The 21,314-nt window shown below is 42.2% G+C and overlaps 1 protein-coding gene across 1 annotated transcript in view; it reads right to left on the minus strand.

Annotated features, from left to right (window-relative positions):
• The window catches only part of SLC37A1 (solute carrier family 37 member 1), a 303,425-nt gene extending 282,387 nt beyond the window's left edge, over positions 1-21,038 (minus strand). Inside the window, exons 1-2 of the mRNA XM_053705706.1 lie at positions 20,858-21,038; positions 20,317-20,440 (exon numbers count right to left, since the gene is read on the minus strand). The gene's annotated coding sequence lies outside the window, so the exon portion shown is untranslated. The remainder of the gene's footprint in view (positions 1-20,316; positions 20,441-20,857) is intronic.
• Positions 21,039-21,314: the final 276 nt, after the last annotated feature.

Below are 21,314 nucleotides of genomic sequence, written 5' to 3' on the forward strand. Positions count from 1 at the left end.
AATTCCGATTGGCTGATAGAATCCTATCAGCCAATCAGAATTGAAGGGACGCCATCTTGGATGACGTCACTTAAAAGGTACTGTCATTGTTTAAGAAGACTCCGGATGAAGAGGATGGCTCCGCATCGGCTCCTTCCAAGATGGCTTCGCTCCGGATGGATGAAGATTGAAGACGCCGCCTGGATGAAGACTTCTATCGGATGGAGGACCTCTTCAGCGCCACTTGGATGAAGATTGCGGCCCAGTTGGGTAAAGACGACTCAAGGAGATCTTCAGGGGGTTAATGTTAGGTTTTTTTAAGGGGGGTTTGGGTGGGTTAGAGTAGGGGTATGTGGGTGGTGGGTTGTATTTTTTTTTTTACAGGTAAAAGAGCTGATTACTTTGGGGGAATGCCCCGCAAAAAGCCCTTTTAAGGGCTGGTAAAAGAGCTGATTACTTTGTAATTTAGGATAGGGTAGGGAATTTTATTATTTAGTTTTTTTTTAATTTTATTAGGGGACTTAGAATAGGTGTAATTAGTTTAAACTTCTTGTAATATTTTTTTATTTCCTGTAATTTAGTGGGTTTTTTTTGTACTTTAGTTAAGTTTATTTAATTGTATTTAATTGTAGGTACTTGTAGTTAATTAATTTAATTAATTAATTTAATGATAGTGTAGTGTTAGGTTTAATTGTAACTTAGGTTAGGATTTATTTTACAGGTAATTTTGTATTTCTTTTAGCTAGGTAGTTATTAACTATTTAATAACTATTGTACCTAGTTAAAATAAATACAAAGTTGCCTGTAAAATAAATATAAATCCTAAAATTGCTACAATATAATTATTAGTTATATTGTAGCTATATTAGGGTTTATTTTACAGGTAAGTATTTAGTTTTAAATAGGATTCATTTATTTAATAAGAGTAAATTTATTTCGTTTTATTTAAATTATATTTAACTTAGGGGGGTGTTAGGGTTAGACTTAGGTTTAGGGGTTAATAACTTTATTATAGTAGCAGCAACGTTGGGGCGGCAGATTAGGGGTTAATAATTGTAGGTAGGTGGCGGCGATGTTAGGGAGGGCAGATTAGGGGTTAATACAATTTATTCTAGTGTTTGCGAGGCGGAAGTGCGGCGGTTTAGGGGTTAATACATTTATTATAGTGGCGGCGAGGTCCGGTCAGCAGATTAGGGGTTAATACTTGTAGTTAGGTTGCAGCGACATTGGGGGCGGCAGATTAGGGGGTTAATAAATAAAATGTACGTGTGGGCGATGTTAGGGGCAGCAGATTAGGGGTTCATAGGGATAATGTAGGTGGCGGCGGTGTCCGGAGCGGCAGATTAGGGGTTAATAGTATAATGCAGGTGTCAGCGATAGCGGGGGGGGGGCAGATTAGGGGTTAATAAGTGTAAGGTTAGGGGTGTTTAAACTCGGGGTTCATGTTAGGGTGTTAGCTGCAGACTTAGAAAGTGTTTCCCCATAGGAAACAATGGGGCTGCTTTTTTGCAGGTGTTAGGTTTTTTTTCAGCCCAAACTGCCCTATTGTTTCCTATGGGGGAATCGTGCACGAGCACGTTTTGCCAGCTTACCGCTACCGTAAGCAACGCTGGTATTGAGGGTTGAAGTGGCGCTAAATTTGGCTCAACGCTAACTTTTCAGAACCTAACGCAGCCATTCAGAAAACTCTAAATACCAGCGCTGTTTAAAGGGAGCGGTAAGAAAAAAAGGAGCGTTAGCACCGCGGGTCTTTACCGACAAAACTCTAAATCTAGGCGAGTGCAAGTGTGTGTGTGTGTGTGTGTGTGTGTATAGATTATATAGATATAAATACAGTGGGGCCCATCTATCAAGCTCCGAAAGGTGCTTGACGGCCCGTGTTTATGGTGAGTCTTCAGACTCGCCAGAAACACCGCTTATGAAGCAGCGGTCTAAAGACCGCTGCTTCATAGCCCTATCCGCCTGCTCTGAGCAGGCGGACAGGAATCGCCGAAAATCAACACGATCGAGCACGATCGGGTTGATTGACATCTACCTGCTGGCGGCCTCTTCCTAGGTGTATAGGAAGAGGTATTAGCAGCAGGTAAGGTCAGTAGGTGCTGGGTGTATAGGAAGAGGTATTAGCAGCAGGTAAGGTCAGTAGGTGCTGGGTGTATAGGAAGAGGTATTAGCAGCAGGTAAGGTCAGTAGGTGCTGGGTGTATAGGAAGAGGTATTAGCAGCAGGTAAGGTCAGTAGGTGCTGGGTGTATAGGAAGAGGTATTAGCAGCAGGTAAGGTCAGTAGGTGCTGGGTGTATAGGAAGAGGTATTAGCAGCAGGTAAGGTCAGTAGGGGCTGGGTGTATAGGGAGAGGTATTAGCAGCAGGTAAGGTCAGTAGGTGCTGGGTGTATAGGGAGAGGTATTAGCAGGTAAGGTCAGTAGGTGCTGGGTGTATAGGGAGAGGTATTAGCAGGAGGTAAGGTCAGTAGGTGCTGGGTGTATAGGAAGAGGTATTAGCAGCAGGTAAGGTCAGTAGGTGCTGGGTGTATAGGAAGAGGTATTAGCAGCAGGTAAGGTCAGTAGGTGCTGGGTGTATAGGAAGAGGTATTAGCAGTAGGTTAGGTCAGTAGGTGTTGGGTGTATAGGAAGAGATATTAGCAGCAGGTAAGGTCAGTAGGTGCTGGGTGTATAGGAAGAAGTATTAGCAGCAGGTAAGGTCAGTAGGTGCTTGGTGTATAGGAAGAGGTATTAGCAGTAGGTAAGGTCAGTAGGTGCTGGGTGTATAGGAAGAGGTATTAGCAGTAGGTTAGGTCAGTAGGTGCTGGGTGTATAGGAAGAGGTATTAGCAGCAGGTAATGTCAGTAGGTGCTGGGTGTATAGGAAGAGGTATTAGCAGCAGGTAAGGTCAGTAGGTGCTGGGTGTATAGGAAGAGGTATTAGCAGCAGGTAAGGTCAGTAGGGGCTGGGTGTATAGGAAGAGGCATTAGCAGCAGGTAAGGTCAGTAGGTGCTGGGTCTATAGGAAGAGGTATTAGCAGCAGGTAAGGTCAGTAGGTGCTGGGTGTATAGGAAGAGGTATTAGCAGCAGGTAAGGTCAGTAGGTGCTGGGTGTATAGGAAGAGGTATTAGCAGCAGGTAAGGTCAGTAGGTGCTGGGTGTATAGGAAGAGGTATTAGCACCAGGTAAGGTCAGTAGGTGCTGGGTGTATAGGAAGAGGTATTAGCAGCAGGTAAGGTCAGTAGGTGCTGGGTGTATAGGAAGAGGTATTAGCAGCAGGTAAGGTCAGTAGGTGCTGGGTGTATAGGAAGAGGTATTAGCAGCAGGTAAGGTCAGTAGGTGCTAGGTCTATAGGAAGAGGTATTAGCAGCAGGTAAGGTCAGTAGGTGCTGGGTGTATAGGAAGAGGTATTAGCAGCAGGTAAGGTCAGTAGGTGCTAGGTCTATAGGAAGAGGTATTAGCAGCAGGTAAGGTCAGTAGGTGCTGGGTGTATAGGAAGGAGGTATTAGCAGCAGGTAAGGTTAGGTGCTGGGTGTATAGGAAGAGATATTAGCAGCAGGTAAGGTCAGTAGGTGCTGGGTGTATAGGAAGAGGTATTAGCAGCAGGTAAGGTTAGGTGCTGGGTGTATAGGAAGAGATATTAGCAGCAGGTAAGGTCAGTAGGTGCTGGGTGTATAGGAAGAGGTATTAGCAGGAGGTAAGGTCAGTAGGTGCTGGGTGTATAGGAAGAGGTATTAGCAGGAGGTAAGGTCAGTAGGTACTAGGTGTATAGGAAGAGGTATTAGCAGCAGGTAAGGTCAGTAGGTGCTGGGTGTATAGGAAGAGGTATTAGCAGCAGGTAAGGTCAGTAGGTGCTGGGTGTATAGGAAGAGGTATTAGCAGCAGGTAAGGTCAGTAGGTGCTGGGTGTATAGGAAGAGGTATTAGCAGCAGGTAAGGTCAGTTGGTGCTGGGTGTATACTGAAAACATTTAAAACATACTGCCAGTACCAAGTGAACAAGTTGTAAAACCTAAAAGTACAGGTAACATCAGGATTGAACCTATAGTTACCAGATACATTAGTAACAGTAATAAAAACACATCTAAAAATACTGATGTGGCAACTTCAGATGATTTGAGGATGCAGGATTTTTTGAGGGATAGTGATACTCCTAGCCACACACCACAGCAACATACAAACATAAATGACAACACTAATCAGCAGGTTTTTCAGGCAGATCCCAATACCAGGGAAAGAGGAGGAAGTGTAGGAAGAGGAGCAAGAGGCAGAGGGGCAAGGAGGCAAAAGAGAGGAGGAAGAAACAAATATGCACTATGAATGTAATTAATTTTTCCAATCAAGTTCTTACTAAAGAGGAGAAGGAGGTTTTGAGTTTTGGTTTAGGTTATGTACCAACTAATAAATTTAATTTGTTCAATACCATTGTAGACGTAAATAAAATGGTTAGTGATCTCACATTAAGGAAATTTTTTTGGACTAAGGATGTAATAGACAATACTAGGGATCTAAATTCTAACCACTCTAGTGTTCCTTTACCAAAGATACATGATATAGTAGATTTCACAGAAGCATGTGACCTACTAATGGCGCATGATTTAGCCAAGGAATCAGTGATAGATGAAATCCCACTTAAATGCACACATGGAGGATACACACCAAAGTCTATATTCTATCCAACTAGAGATAGGGGTCCGTTTTTAGAAGCTTTTCATCATAGAATTGAAGAAGATCTCATTGCACTTTCTAAAGACACTAAACACCCCTATCCAAATTTAAATGAAAAACAATATAAAGCCCTTAACAATTTGAAATCTAGGGAGGATATTGTAATAAAGAGAGCAGAAAAGGGCGGATGTGTGGTGGTGCAGGATAGACGGTCTTACTTAGAGGAAGCTCGAAGGCAACTAAGTGATACTGATGTCTATGAAATCCTTAGATTTAATCCAACTGAGAGATTTAGGCAACAGCTTGAATCACTGTTGGATGATGGAATGGAGATGGGGATTATAGACCAAGGCACTGTAGATTATCTCTATGTTTTAAATCCTGTTACCCCCATATTCCATCACCTCCCCAAGGTTCATAAATCCTTGGAGGAGGTGAAGGGAAGGCCCATCGTGGCGGGTATAGGATCACTTTTTGAGAATATTTCGACATGGATTGAATCTTTACTTCAACCAGTGGTATTTAGTCTCCCATCGTATCTTAAAGACACCAAACATCTTTTGGGATGTCTAAAAGAGACATGCTGGACTGATACAGCAGAATGGCTGACTATAGATGTAGTTAGTTTATACTCTACTATTCCTCATAAAAAGGGTCTAGAAGCAATTTCATACATGCTGGATAGATTCAGTAATTATGATAGTCATCTTAAATCTTTTGTGATCCAAACTCTAGATTTTTTACTAACCCATAACTTTTTTTCAATTCGAGGGAATTTTTTATCTCCAAAGACGTGGCACAGCGATGGGGGCAAAATTTGCCCCGGCTTACGCCAACCTATATATGGGTTGGTGGGAGGCATGCCATGTCTTTGGAGATTCAAATCCCTTCAGGGATTGTATCACTATGTATAAAAGGTACATTGATGACCTCCTGTTCATTTGGACAGGAGGTCCATCTAGACTAAAGGAATTTATTGGATACCTCAATTCTAATGACGCCAATTTACAGTTCACTTATGAGAGTAGCAAAGTATCTATTCCTTATTTAGACCTTTTACTGATGGGTCAAACTGATACCCAACAGGTAAAGACGACTTTATATCGAAAACCAATTGCAGCCAATGCCATATTACATGGCCGAAGCAATCATCCAAAACATATGGGCTTTGGAATTGCTAAAGGACAGTTCATAAGGCTGAAACTGAATTTTTCCGATAATGAAGTCTTTACAACAGAGAGCATAAGAATGAGAAATGATCTATTAGAGAGAGGATATCATATAAAAACAATTGATCGAGCTCTCTTAGAAGTCAATAGACTAGATAGAGAAACCCTCCTTCTAGACAATAAATGTCTAGTCAACAATCAATCCTTTGATAGCTCCAAACCTACATTTGTAACCACATATAGTGCACAGTTTAATGCAATATGTGATATTGTGAAAAAGCACCTTCCTATCCTGACTGCTGAAGACAGTCTTAAAGATCTGGTACAAAAGGGTTGTAATTTTGTTTCCCGTAGAGCTTACACAATTGGGAATGCTGTTTCTCCGAGCTTACTTAGAACCATACATAAACCAAGTAATAGCTGGTTGAATGTAAAAGGGCATTATAAATGTCATTACAGCAACTGTATTGCCTGTGGTTTCACAAAAGTTACTAAGAATTTCCAATCATATACCACACAGAAGGTTTATGAGCTGGATACTTATACCAATTGCCGTTCTGTCTTCGTAATCTATTTGATAGATTGCGTGGAATGTAAGAAACAATATATAGGGTGCACCTCCAGGGAATGTAGAAACAGGATTAGGGAGCATCTAAAAAACATTGAACATGGTATTGAATGCTCTGACCTTGCTAGACATTTTATACATGTCCACAACAAGATGGTGAACAGTCTGAAATGGCAAATCATTGACTTTATTAAACCTGCCATACGTGGCGGAGACAGAATATCTAAACTCTCACACAAAGAGGCTTTCTGGATTTTCAAAATGAAAACCAGGATCCCAGATGGCTTTAACATAGTAGGTGATGTCATTAATTTTTGGAGGCATTAAACATACAGGAATTATATGATACTTTAATGTCCATTGTTCTGCAGAAATTGTGCCCTTTAATTTAAGAGGGTTTTGGCCATACATTAGAGATGGATACATGAATACACTGCTTAGATAGGTCTATAGTCATACCTTCTTGTAAAGTGCTAGTAGAGTGTATTAGATTATTATTTTTGCATTAAGGAAATCTGGATGTTAGAATTAACAAATATGTATTCTGATTCATACAATATGCATATATATATATCAATCGCTCCATGCACCATATTAACAATTGTTAAATAATTTGCAGTTTTTCTATGTATGAGCCTACCTAAAGCATACAATGTATAGTGCGCTGTTTCTGACGATATTCCATTTGGGGAAGCATATTAATATCATATATCTCCTATATTATTAACCTATACTTTGGCATAATTTATTACTAATATTCTCTTGTACTATTGCAGTGTACAATTGAAGGCAGTATTCTAGAACAGGGATTTTCCTTTTTACTTTATATATAATGCCGATAGATAACAGGCCGAATTGATTATGTACACACTGAATATAATATGTCAGATAACAATGAGAATTAACATATATATATTAATTAATCTTATTTTTTGCAATGTATATGTTTAAATTTGGAATGATAACAATATTATCCACTTATATTAATGGCTCACTGGATTTACCCAGTCTGATTTCTAATATAGTGATTCTAAAGGTCTGTCCCTTTAATAATTAATTACCTGGGGCTCATACACCTGATGACAAGGGTGTGTTATAAATAGGCATGTAAATGTTGAACAAATCATGTCCATGAATAAGGCTGATATTTGCTGAAACGCGTAGGACGTACTTCTATTTTGCTCCAGGTTGCTGGGACAATTTTTGTAATTTTGTGTTTTACCTTTTTTATTTTTGCACGGTTTTCCAATAAATTTTCAAGTTAAACATACGCCTGGGAGGTTTGCTGGATTTTTTCTGTAAGGTCAGTAGGTGCTGGGTGTATAGGAAGAGGTATTAGCAGCAGGTAAGGTCAGTTGGTGCTGGGTGTATAGGAAGAGGTATTAGCAGCAGGTAAGGTCAGTAGGTGCTGGGTGTATAGGAAGAGGTATTAGCAGCAGGTAAGTTCAGTAGGTGCTGGGTGTATAGGAAGAGGTATTAGCAGCAGGTAAGGTCAGTAGGTGCTGGGTGTATAGGTAGAGGTATTAGCAGCAGGTAAGGTCAGTAGGTGCTGGGTGTATAGGAAGCGGTATTAGCAGCAGGTAAGGTCAGTAGGTGCTGGGTGTATAGGAAGAGGTATAAGCAGCAGGTAAGGTCAGTAGGTGCTGGGTGTATAGGAAGAGGTATTAGCAGCAGGTAAGGTCAGTAGGGTGCTGGGTGTATAGGAAGAGGTATTAGCAGCAGGTAAGGTCAGTAGGTTGCTGGGTGTAAAGGAAGAAGTATTAGCAGCAGGTAAGGTCAATATGTCAAAAATCACTCCTTCAATCAATTCACCATTTTTCTATGTTAAGAGGATAAAAGACTCGCTATGACACCGGTGTCAAAACCACTCTGGGTTTAAAACCAATTAAAGACTATGTTCGACCGCAATAATCTATGCTAAAAATACAATATCTAAACAGATAACTTGGCACGTCAACAAGTAATACAATGTAATGTTAATCTCGGAACCGGGTTGAATAAGATCTGTATTATACTGCCTTAACGGCTCTATGATAGGCGATAGTTCTTATCCTTAAGATTATGCACAGTCTATTTAGCACAATGTTCATACAGATAAGTATTCGCTTGAAATAACTTGTAGTTAGTCGACAATGTCCTTTATATGTAGGAACAAATCTTAAAACTTATTGGCTTATCATTCAATAGTAAGGATCTCTCCAGTTTCACAGGCGGTTAGTCATTTGACAGATTTCACTTACCCGGTGTTCCGGTGATAAGGGCGGTCTTTTTTTCAATCCGCTCACCTGGATTCCACCGGATATTCCTATTTCGTTGATAGTAAACTTTAGGAAACTCCAAATCTTCTAAGTGTGCACACTTTAAATCCTCCTTTGATTTATGCTCCTACCGTTCGCTCAGTACTTCAATCAATCTTCAATCACTGGGTTCTGGCGTGACGGTCCTGGGAGCAAATAATGTCTGTGTCTCTCCAAACAAGTCGGATACTGGTATGGTCTACGCGTTTCAGCTCACCAGGGAGCCTTTGTCAAGATACCTTCCACCAGCTGTGATCATTCTTTTAAAGGGTTTCTCAATTAACCCTATAGTTGTCCTTCAGTTCATCAATTATATTTAATTTTGTGCCTTATTTAATATGTATTCAGTACTTCCTAAATTACTGATAATCTAATATTCAACCGGTTTTACATTCTTTAAAATATATACAATAATGGTTACTGTTAGTTAGAATAATCTTCATGCCAATACACTACTATTACAATCATAATGTCATCTTAATTCAAAATATATCATTCCTAATCTATCTTCCCAACAGCTAATTGCCTTATGTCTCCTGACAGTGCTAAAAAATATGTATCAGAAACAAGATAATCAATAAACAAAAATAATAAAAACTAATTGTAAAAAACGGGCATGGTAAATCAAAAGCTAGGCTTGGATTAGAACTCCTCTTGTATAGGAAGAGGTATGTATAGGAAGAGGTATTAGCAGCAGGTAAGGTCAGTAGGTGCTGGGTGTATAGGAAGAGGTATTAGCAGCAGGTAAGGTCAGTAGGTGCTGGGTGTATAGGAAGAGGTATTAGCAGCAGGTAAGGTCAGTAGGTGCTGGGTGTATAGGAAGAGGTATTAGCAGCAGGTAAGGTCAGTAGGTGCTGGGTATATAAGAAGAGGTATTAGCAGCAGGTAAGGTCAGTAGGTACTGGGTGTATAGGAAGAGGTATTAGCAGCAGGTAAGGTCAGTAGGTACTGGGTGTATAGGAAGAGGTATTAGCAGCAGGTAAGGTCAGTAGGTACTGGGTGTATAGGAAGAGGTATTAGCAGCAGGTAAGGTCAGTAGGTACTGGGTGTATAGGAAGAGGTATTAGCAGCAGGTAATGTCAGTAGGTACTGGGTGTATAGGAAGAGGTATTGGCAGTAGGTAAGGTCAGTAGGTGCTGGGTGTATAGGAAGATGTATAAGCAGCAGGTAAGGTCAGTAGGTGCTGGGTGTATAGGAAGAGGTATTAGCAGCAGGTAAGGTCAGTAGGTGCTGGGTATATAGGAAGAGGTATTAGCAGCAGGTAAGGTCAGTAGGTGCTGGGTGTATAGGAAGATGTATAAGCAGCAGGTAAGGTCAGTAGGTGCTGGGTGTATAGGAAGAGGTATTAGCAGCAGGTAAGGTCAGTAGGTGCTGGGTATATAGGAAGAGGTATTAGCAGCAGGTAAGGTCAGTAGGTGCTGGGTGTATAGGAAGAGGTACTAGCAGCAGGTAAGGTCAGTAGGTGCTGGGTGTATAGGAAGAGATATTAGCAGCAGGTAAGGTCAGTAGGTGCTGGGTATATAGGAAGAGGTATTAGCAGCAGGTAAGGTCAGTTGGTGCTGGGTGTATAGGGAGGGATATTAGCAGTAGGTAAGGTCAGTAGGTGCTGGGTGTATAGGAAGAGGTATTAGCAGGAGGTAAGGTCAGTAGATGTTGGGTGTATAGGGAGAGGTATTAGCAGCAGGTAAGGTCAGTAGGTGCTGGGTGTATAGGAAGAGGTATTAGCAGCAGGTAAGGTTAGTATACTGCTGGGTGTATAGGAAGAGGTATTAGCAGCAGGTAAGGTCAGTAGGTGCTGGGTGTATAGGAAGAGGTATTAGCAGCAGGTAAGGTCAGTAGATGCTGGGTGTATAGGAAGAGGTATTAGCAGCAGGTAAGGTCAGTAGGTGCTGGGTGTATAGTTAGAGGTATTAGCAGGAGGTAAGGTCAGTAGGTGCTGGGTGTATAGGAATAGGTATTAGCAGCAGGTAAGGTCAGTAGGTGCTGGGTGTATAGGAAGAGGTATAAGCAACAGGTAAGGTCAGTAGGTGCTGGAGGTATAGGAAGAGTTATTAGCAGCAGGTAAGGTCAGTAGGTGCTGGGTGTATAGGAAGAGGTATTAGCAGCAGGTAAGGTCAGTAGGTGCTGGGTATATAGGAAGAGGTATTAGCAGTAGGTAAGGTCAGTAGGTGCTGGGTGTATAGGGAGAAGTATTAGCAGCAGGTAAGGTCAGTAGGTGCTGGGTGTATAGGAAGAGGTATTACTAGCAGGTAAGGTCAGTAGGTGCTGGGTGTATAGGAAGAGGTATTAGCAGCAGGTAAGGTCAGTAGGTGCTGGGTGTATAGGAAGAGGTATTAGCAGCAGGTAAGGTCAGTAGGTGCTGGGTGTATAGGAAGAGGTATTAGCAGCAGGTAAGGCCAGTAGGTGCTGGGTGTATAGGAAGAGGTATTAGCAGCAGGTAAGGTCAGTAGGTGCTGGGTGTATAGGTAGAGGTATTAGCAGCAGGTAAGGTCAGTAGGTGCTGGGTGTATAGGTAACAGTATTAGCAGCAGGTAAGGTCAGTAGGTGCTGGGTGTATAGGAAGAGGTATTAGCAGCAGGTAAGGTCAGTAGGTGCTGGGTGTATAGGAAGAGAAAATAGCTGCAGGTAAGGTCAGTAGGTGCTGGGTGTATAGGAAGAGGTATTAGCAGCAGGTAAGGTCAGTAGGTGCTGGGTGTATAGGAAGAGGTATTAGCTGCAGGTAAGGTCAGTAGGTGCTGGGTGTATAGGAAGAGGTATTAGCAGCAGGTAAGGTCAGTAGGTGCTGAGTGTATAGGAAGAGGTATTAGCAGTAGGTAAGGTCAGTAGGTGCTGGGTGTTTAGGAAGAGGTATTAGCAGCAGGTAAGGTCAGTAGGTGCTGGGTGTATAGGAAGAGGTATTAGCAGCTGGTAAGGTCAGTAGGTGCTGGGTCTATAGGAAAATAGCTGCAGGTAAGGTCAGTAGGTGCTGGGTGTACAGGAAGAGGTATTAGCTGCAGGTAGGGTCAGCAGGTGCTGGGTGTATAGGAAGAGGCATTAGCAGCAGGTAAGGTTAGTATACTGCTGGGTGTATAGGAAGAGGTATTAGCAGCAGGCAAGGTCAGTAGGTACTGGGTGTATAGGAAGAGGTATTAGCAGTAGGTAAGGTCAGTAGGTGCTGGGTGCATAGGAAGAGGTATTAGCAGCAGGTAAGGTCAGTAGGTGCTGGGTGTATAGGAAGAGGTATTAGCAGCAGGTAAGGTCAGTAGGTGCTGGGTGTATAGGAAGAGGTATTAGCAGCAGGTAAGTTCAGTAGGTGCTGGGTGTATAGGAAGAGGTATTAGCAGTAGGTAAGGTCAGTAGGTGCTGGGTGTATAGGAAGAGGTATTAGCAGTAGGTAAGGTCAGTAGGTGCTTGGTGTATAGGAAGAGGTATTAGCAGGAGGTAAGGTCAGTAGATGCTGGGTGTATAGGAAGAGGTATTAGCTGCAGGTAAGGTCAGTAGGTGCTGGGTGTATAGGAAGAGGTATTAGCAGCAGGTGAGGTCAGTAGGTGCTGGGTGTATAGGAAGAAGTATTAGCAGCAGGTGAGGTCAATAGTTGCTGGGTGTATAGGAAGAGGTATTAGCAGTAGGTAAGTTCAGTAGGTGCTGGGTGTATAGGAAGAGGTATTAGCAGTAGGTAAGGTCAGTAGGTGCTGAGTGTATAGGAAGAGGTATTAGCAGTAGGTAAGGTCAGTAGGTGCTGGGTGTATAGGAAGAGGTATTAGCAGTAGGTAAGGTCAGTAGGTGCTGAGTGTATAGGAAGAGGTATTAGCAGTAGGTAAGGTCAGTAGGTGCTGGGTGTATAGGAAGAGGTATTAGCAGCAGGTAAGGTCAGTAGGTGCTGGGTGTATAGGAAGAGGTATTAGCAGCAGGTAAGGTCAGTAGGTGCTGGGTGTATAGGAAGAGGTATTAGCAGCAGGTAAGGTCAGTAGGTGCTGGGTGTATAGGATGAGGTATTAGCAGCAGGTAATGTCAGTAGGTGCTGGGTGTATAGGAAGAGGTATTAGCAGCAGGTGAGGTCAGTAGGTGCTGGGTGTATAGGAAGAAGTATTAGCAGCAGGTGAGGTCAATAGTTGCTGGGTGTATAGGAAGAGGTATTAGCAGTAGGTAAGTTCAGTAGGTGCTGGGTGTATAGGAAGAGGTATTAGCAACAGGTAAGGTCAGTAGGCGCTGGGTGTATAGGAAGAGGAATTATCAGCAGGTAAGGTCAGTTGGTGCTGGGTGTATAGGAAGAGGTATTAGCAGCAGGTAAGGTCAGTAGGTGCTGGGTGTATAGGAAGAGGTATTAGCAGCAGGTAAGGTCAGTAGGTGCTGGGTGTATAGGAAGAGGTATTAGCAGCAGGTAAGGTCAGTAGGTGCTGGGTGTATAGGAAGAGGTATTAGCAGCAGGTAAGGTCAGTAGGTGCTGGGTGTATAGGAAGAGGTATTAGCAGCAGGTAAGGTCAGTAGGTGCTGGGTGTATAGGAAGAGGTATTAGCAGCAGGTAAGGTCAGTAGGTGCTGGGTGTATAGGAAGAGGTATTAGCAGCAGGTAAGGTCAGTAGGTGCTGGGTGTATAGGAAGAGGTATTAGCAGCAGGTAAGGTCAGTAGGTGCTGGGTGTATAGGTAGAGGTATTAGCAGCAGGTAAGGTCAGTAGGTGTTGGGTGTATAGGAAGAGGTATTAGCAGCAGGTAAGGTCAGTAGGTGCTGGGTGTATAGGAAGAGGTATTAGCAGCAGGTAAGGTCAGTAGGGTGCTGGGTGTATATGAAGAGGTATTAGCAGCAGGTAAGGTCAGTAGGGTGCTGGGTGTAAAGGAAGAAGTATTAGCAGCAGGTAAGGTCAATATGTCAAAAATCACTCCTTCAATCAATTCACCATTTTTCTATGTTAAGAGGATAAAAGACTCGCTATGAGACCGGTGTCAAAACCACTCTGGGTTTAAAACCAATTAAAGGCTATGTTCGACCGCAATAATCTATGCTAAAAATACAACAATATCTAAACAGATGACTTGGCACGTCAACAAGTAATACAATGTAATGTTAATCTCGGAACCGGGTTGAATAAGATCTGTATTATACTGCCTTAACGGCTCTATGATAGGCGATAGTTCTTATCCTTAAGATTATGCACAGTCTATTTAGCACAATGTTCATACAGGGAGTGCAGAATTATTAGGCAAAAGAGTATTTTGACCACATCATCCTCTTTATGCATGTTGTCTTACTCCAAGCTGTATAGGCTCGAAAGCCTACTACCAATTAAGCATATTAGGTGATGTGCATCTCTGTAATGAGAAGGGGTGTGGTCTAATGACATCAACACCCTATATCAGGTGTGCATAATTATTAGCCAACTTCCTTTCCTTTGGCAAAATGGGTCAAAAGAAGGACTTGACAGGCTCAGAAAAGTCAAAAATAGTGAGATATCTTGCAGAGGGATGCAGCACTCTTAAAATTGCAAAGCTTCTGAAGCGTGATCATCGAACAATCAAGCGTTTCATTCAAAATAATCAACAGGGTCGCAAGAAGCGTGTGGAAAAACCAAGGCGCAAAATAACTGCCCATGAACTGAGAAAAGTCAAGCGTGCAGCTGCCAAGATGCCACTTGCCACCAGTTTGGCCATATTTCAGAGCTGCAACATCACTGGAGTGCCCAAAAGCACAAGGTGTGCAATACTCAGAGACATGGCCAAGGTAAGAAAGGCTGAAAGACGACCACCACTGAACAAGTCACACAAGCTAAAACATCAAGACTGGGCTAAGAAATATCTCAAGACTGATTTTTCTAAGGTTTTATGGACTGATGAAATGAGAGTGAGTCTTGATGGGCCAGATGGATGGGCCCGTGGCTGGATTGGTAAAGGGCAGAGAGCTCCAGTCCGACTCAGATGCCAGCAAGGTGGAGGTGGAGTACTGGTTTGGGCTGGTATCATCAAAGATGAGCTTGTGGGGCCTTTTCGGGTTGAGGATGGAGTCAAGCTCAACTCCCAGTCCTACTGCCAGTTTCTGGAAGACACCTTCTTCAAGCAGTGGTACAGGAAGAAGTCTGCATCCTTCAAGAAAAACATGATTTTCATGCAGGACAATGCTCCATCACACGCATCCAAGTACTCCACAGCGTGGCTGGCAAGAAAGGGTATAAAAGAAGAAAATCTAATGACATGGCCTCCTTGTTCACCTGATCTGAACCCCATTGAGAACCTATGGTCCATCATCAAATGTGAGATTTACAAGGAGGGAAAACAGTACACCTCTCTGAACAGTGTCTGGGAGGCTGTGGTTGCTGCTGCACGCAATGTTGATGGTGAACAGATCAAAACACTGACAGAATCCATAGATAGCAGGCTTTTGAGTGTCCTTGCAAAGAAAGGTGGCTATATTGGTCACTGATTTGTTTTTGTTTTGTTTTTGAATGTCAGAAATGTATATTTGTGAATGTTGAGATGTTATATTGGTTTCACTGGTAAAAATAAATCATTGAAATGGGTATATATTTGTTTTTTGTTAAGTTGCCTAATAATTATGCACAGTAATAGTCACCTGCAAACACAGATAACCCCCTAAAATAGCTAAAACTAAAAACAAACTAAAAACTACTTCCAAAAATATTCAGCTTTGATATTAATGAGTTTTTTGGGTTCATTGAGAACATGGTTGTTGTTCAATAATAAAATTAATCCTCAAAAATACAACTTGCCTAATAATTCTGCACTCCCTGTACAGATAAGTATTCGCTTGAAATAACTTGTAGTTAGTCGACAATGTCCTTTGTATGTAGCAACAAATCTTAAAACTTATTGGCTTATCATTCAATAGTAAGGATCTCTCCAGTTTCACAGGCGGTTAGTCATTTGACAGATTTCACTTACCCGGTGTTCCGGTGATAAGGGCGGTCTTTTTTTCAATCCGCTCACCTGGATTCCACCGGATATTCCTATTTCGTTGATAGTAAACTTTAGGAAACTCCAATTCTTCTAAGTGTGCACACTTCAAATCCTCCTTTGATTTATGCTCCTACCGTTCGCTCAGTACTTCAATCAATCTTCAATCACTGGGTTCTGGCGTGACGGTCCTGGGAGCAAATAATGTCTGTGTCTCTCCAAACAAGTCGGATACTGGTATGGTCTACGCGTTTCAGCTCACCAGGGAGCCTTTGTCAAGATACCTTCCACCAGCTGTGATCATTCTTTTAAAGGGTTTCTCAATTAACCCTATAGTTGTCCTTCAGTTCATCAATTATATTTAATTTTGTGCCTTATTTAATATGTATTCAGTACTTCCTAAATTACTGATAATCTAATATTCAACCGGTTTTACATTCTTTAAAATATATACAATAATGGTTACTGTTAGTTAGAATAATCTTCATGCCAATACACTACTATTACAATCATAATGTCATCTTAATTCAAAATATATCATTCCTAATCTATCTTCCCAACAGCTAATTGCCTTATGTCTCCTGACAGTGCTAAAAAAATATGTATCAGAAACAAGATAATCAATAAACAAAAATAATAAAAACTAATTGTAAAAAACGGGCATGGTAAATCAAAAGCTAGGCTTGGATTAGAACTCCTCTTGTATAGGAAGAGGTATGTATAGGAAGAGGCATTAGCAGCAGGTAAGGTCAGTAGGTGCTGGGTGTATAGGAAGAGGTATTAGCAGCAGGTAAGGTCAGTAGGTGCTGGGTGTATAGGAAGAGGTATTAGCAGCAGGTAAGGTCAGTAGGTGCTGGGTGTATAGGAAGAGGTATTAGCAGCAGGTAAGGTCAGTAGGTGCTGTGTGTAGGAAGAGGTATTAGCAGCAGGTAAGGTCAGTAGGTGCTGGGTGTATGGTATTAGCAGCAGGTAAGGTTAGTAGGTGCTGGGTGTATAGGAAGAGGTATTAGCAGCAGGTAAGGTCAGTAAGTGCTGGGTGTATAGGAAGAGGTATTAGCAGCAGGGAAGGTCAGTAGGTGCTGGGTGTATAGGAAGAGGTATTAGCAGCAGGTAAGGACAGTAGGTGCTGGGTGTATAGGAAGAGGCATTAGCAGCAGGTAAGGTCAGTAGGTGCTGGGTGTATAGGAAGAGGTATTAGCAGCAGGTAAGGTCAGTAGGTGCTGGGTGTATAGGAAGAGGTATTAGCAGCAGGTAAGGTCAGTAGGTGCTGGGTGTATAGGAAGAGGTATTAGCAGCAGGTAAGGTCAGTAGGTGCTGTGTGTAGGAAGAGGTATTAGCAGCAGGTAAGGTCAGTAGGTGCTGGGTGTATGGTATTAGCAGCAGGTAAGGTCAGTAGGTGCTGGGTGTATAGGAAGAAGTATTAGCAGCAGGTAAGGTCAGTAGGTGCTGGGTGTATAGGAAGAGGTATTAGCAGCAGGTAAGGTCAGTAGGTGCTGGGTGTATAGGAAGAGGTATAAGCAGCAGGTAAGGTCAGTAGGTGCTGGGTGTATAGGAAGAGGTACTAGCAGCAGGTAAGGTCAGTAGGTGCTGGGTGTATAGGAAGAGATATTAGCAGCAGGTAAGGTCAGTAGGTGCTGGGTATATAGGAAGAGGTATTAGCAGCAGGTAAGGTCAGTTGGTGCTGGGTGTATAGGGAGGGATATTAGCAGCAGGTAAGGTCAGTAGGTGCTGGGTGTAGGAAGAGGTATTAGCAGCAGGTAAGGTCAGTAGGTGCTGGGTGTATAGGAAGAGGTATTAGCAGCAGATAAGGTCAGTAGGTGCTGGGTGTATAGGAAGAGGTATTAGCAGCAGATAAGGTCAGTAGGTGCTGGGTTTATAGGAAGAGGTATTAGCAGCAGATAAGGTCAGTAGGTGCTGGGTGTATAGGAAGAGGTATTAGCAGCAGGTAAGGTTAGTAGGTGCTAGGTGTATAGGAAGAGGTATTAGCAGCAGGTAAGGTCAGTAGGTGCTGGGTGTATAGGAAGAGGTATTAGCAGCAGGTAAGGTCAGTAGGTGCTGGGTGTATAGGAAGAGGTATTAGCAGCAGGTAAGGTTAGTAGGTGCTGGGTGTATAGGAAGAGGTATTAGCAGTAGGTAAGGTCAGTAGGTGCTGGGTGTATAGGAAGAGGTATTAGCAGCAGGTTAGGTCAGTAGGTGCTGGGTGTATAGGAAGAGGTATTAGCAGCAGGTAAGGTCAGTAGGTGCTGGGTGTATAGGAAGAGGTATTAGCAGTAGGTAAGGTCAGTAGATGCTGGGTGTATAGGAAGAGGTATTAGCAGTAGGTAAGGTCAGTAGGGGCTGGGTGTATAGGGAGAGGTATTAGCAGGTAAGGTCAGTAGGTGCTGGGTGTATAGGGAGAGGTATTAGCAGGAGGTAAGGTCAGTAGGTGCTGGGTCTATAGGAAGAGGTATTAGCAGCAGGTAAGGTCAGTAGGTGCTGGGTGTATAGGAAGAGATATTAGCAGCAGGTAAGGTCAGTAGGTGCTGGGTGTATAGGAAGAGGTATTAGCAGCAGGTAAGGTCAGTAGGTGTTGGGTATATAGGAAGAGGTATTAGCAGCAGGTAAGGTCAGTAGGTGCTGGGTGTATAGGAAGAGGTATTAGCAGCAGGTAAGGTCAGTAGGTGCTGGGTGTATAGGAAGAGGTATTAGCAGCAGATAAGGTCAGTAGGTGCTGGGTGTATAGGAAGAGGTATTAGCAGCAGGTAAGGTCAGTAGGTGCTGGGTGTATAGGGAGAGGTATTAGCAGCAGGTAAGGTCAGTAGGTGCTGGGTGTATAGGAAGAGGTATTGGCAGGTAAAAGCTGTAGAATGCTAAGTGTATAGTACACACACATATACTCACATACATACATGAATATAGATACACGCGCATACAGATTTACTCCTATGTAATCATATATACTTATGTACACACATACCCATGTAGTCTATACATATATACACACACACACTTGTATAAACACACAAGTTTACAATCTATACAGACATGGTATACACTCACATGTACTTATACAGCCATATGCACACACACATATAAAGGATATAGACACATTATACAATAGGATACACACAGGATATGCTAGAGGATACACAGTCTCAAATACACACACACAGTCTCTCTCTCTCTCTCTCTCACACAAGCACACACTCACACACAAACACATACATACATATAAATACATACACTCACATACATACATACATACACACACATACATACACACACACAGTCTCTCTCTCTCACACACACAGTCTCTCTCTCTCACACACACACACACACTCTCTCTCACACAAGCACACACTCACACACAAACACATACATACACTCACATACATACATACATACATACATACACACACATACATACACTCACATACATACACACAAACACACATACATACATACATACACACACATACATACACTCACATACATATACATACATACACATATACCTACATACACACACATATACATACATACACTCACATATACATACATACACTCACACACACATATACATACATACACACACATACACACACATATACATACACTCACATACATACACACACATATACATACACACACATACATACATACACTCACATACATATACATACACTCACATACATACATACACACACATATACATACACTCACATACATACACTCACATACATACACACACATATACATACACTCACATACATACACACACATATACATACAAACACTCACATACACTCACATACATATACATACATAATACACTCACACACACATATAAATACATACATACACACACATATACATACACTCACATACATACACACACATATACATACATACACACACATATACATACATAATACACTCACACACACATATACATACATAATACACTCACATACATAATACACTCACACACACATATACATACATAATACACTCACATACATAATACACTCACACACACATATACATACATAATACACTCACATACATAATACACTCACACACACATATACATACATAATACACTCACATACATAATACACTCACACACACATATACATACATAATACACTCACATACATAATACACTCACACACACATATACATACATAATACACTCACATACATAATACACTCACACACACATATACATACATAATACACTCACATACATAATACACTCACACACACATATACATACATAATACACTCACATACATAATACACTCACACACACATATACATACATAATACACTCACATACATAATACACTCACACACACATATACATACATAATACACTCACATACATAATACACTCACACACACATATACATACATAATACACTCACATACATAATACACTCACACACATATACATACATAATACACTCACATACATAATACACTCACACACATATACATACATAATACACTCACATACATAATACACTCACACACACATATACATACATACACACACTCTCTCACAAAATATACTGTATATATAACAGGATATTGAAATATTGACAGATAATGTTACTTTGTGTGTATTTTGCTGTTTAGTGTTGTGTCTCAACCTGTGGGTTACTGTGCAGCTAAATTAGCAGCTGGGGACGTCCTGTGTTTGGGTTACAGGTCAGTGTTAGTTTCATGAGAGAAAGATAGAAGTGTCTGATAATACTGCAGCCCCCAGTAGTGAGTTACAGGTCTGTACTATACCTGAGAGAGATCTCCTGGCTCTTGCAACGCAGTCCTGTGTGTTTGTCTCTCTGTGTCTCTTTCTCTGGGGCTTATCTATTCCAAACCTTCCTCTTCTCCCCGTCTCTGTTTTACACTTTATTTCCTGGTTGTTTTATAGAATGAATCATACAGTGAACTTCCTGCATCACCTAAAACCTCCCCAGCACCCAGTAGCTCCTCCCCAGCACCCAGTAGATCCTGCCCAGCACCCAGTAGATCCTGCCCAGCACCCAGTAGATCCTGCCCAGCACCCAGCAGCTCCTGCCCAGCACCTCTTACCCAGCACCCAGTAGATCCTGCCCAGCACCCAGCAGCTCCTGCCCAGCACCCAGCAGCTCCTGCCCAGCACCCAGCAGCTCCTGCCCAGCACCCAGCAGATCCTGCCCAGCACCCAGTAGATCCTGCCCAGCACCCAGTAGATCCTGCCCAGCACCCAGCTACTCATCACCAGGCACCCTAGAGACCTGGTTGCTGGGGAGGCAAAGTGCATAACTTTAAGCTATCTCCACTCCCCTGTTACCTAGTTCTCTTCACCAGCTGGCACCCAGGTATCCTCAGTCCTCCCCTCCTTGACAGTGCCCAGCTCTGCACCCAGTTAACAGCAGTTTACACTTCCTCAGCACACCGTTCTCTATTATAAATGCCCTATTCCCCTCATTCTCTGTGCAGACTCAGCCTAACCCTCCCTCTGTGTAATAGAATGGTCGGTGGAAACTGGACAGACAGGTTTGTGCAGACTGACAGGTGTGACCGTTGTTAACAATAAACAGAAGACGTCATTAAGGCCAAGTGTAATGTCTGATGCAGAAAATACGTAGAATAACCACAGCCACACCCTAAAACTCCTCCTATTGCCCTATTTATCATCTGTCTGCCTGTTGTACTGTATATCACCTGTCTGTTGTACTGTATATCACCTGTCTGTTGTACTGTATATCATCTGTCTGCCTGTTGTACTGTATATCACCTGTCTGTTG

Source organism: Bombina bombina, chromosome 3, assembly GCF_027579735.1.
Source record: "Bombina bombina isolate aBomBom1 chromosome 3, aBomBom1.pri, whole genome shotgun sequence".
In the NCBI taxonomy this organism is placed as follows: Eukaryota; Metazoa; Chordata; class Amphibia; order Anura; family Bombinatoridae; genus Bombina; species Bombina bombina.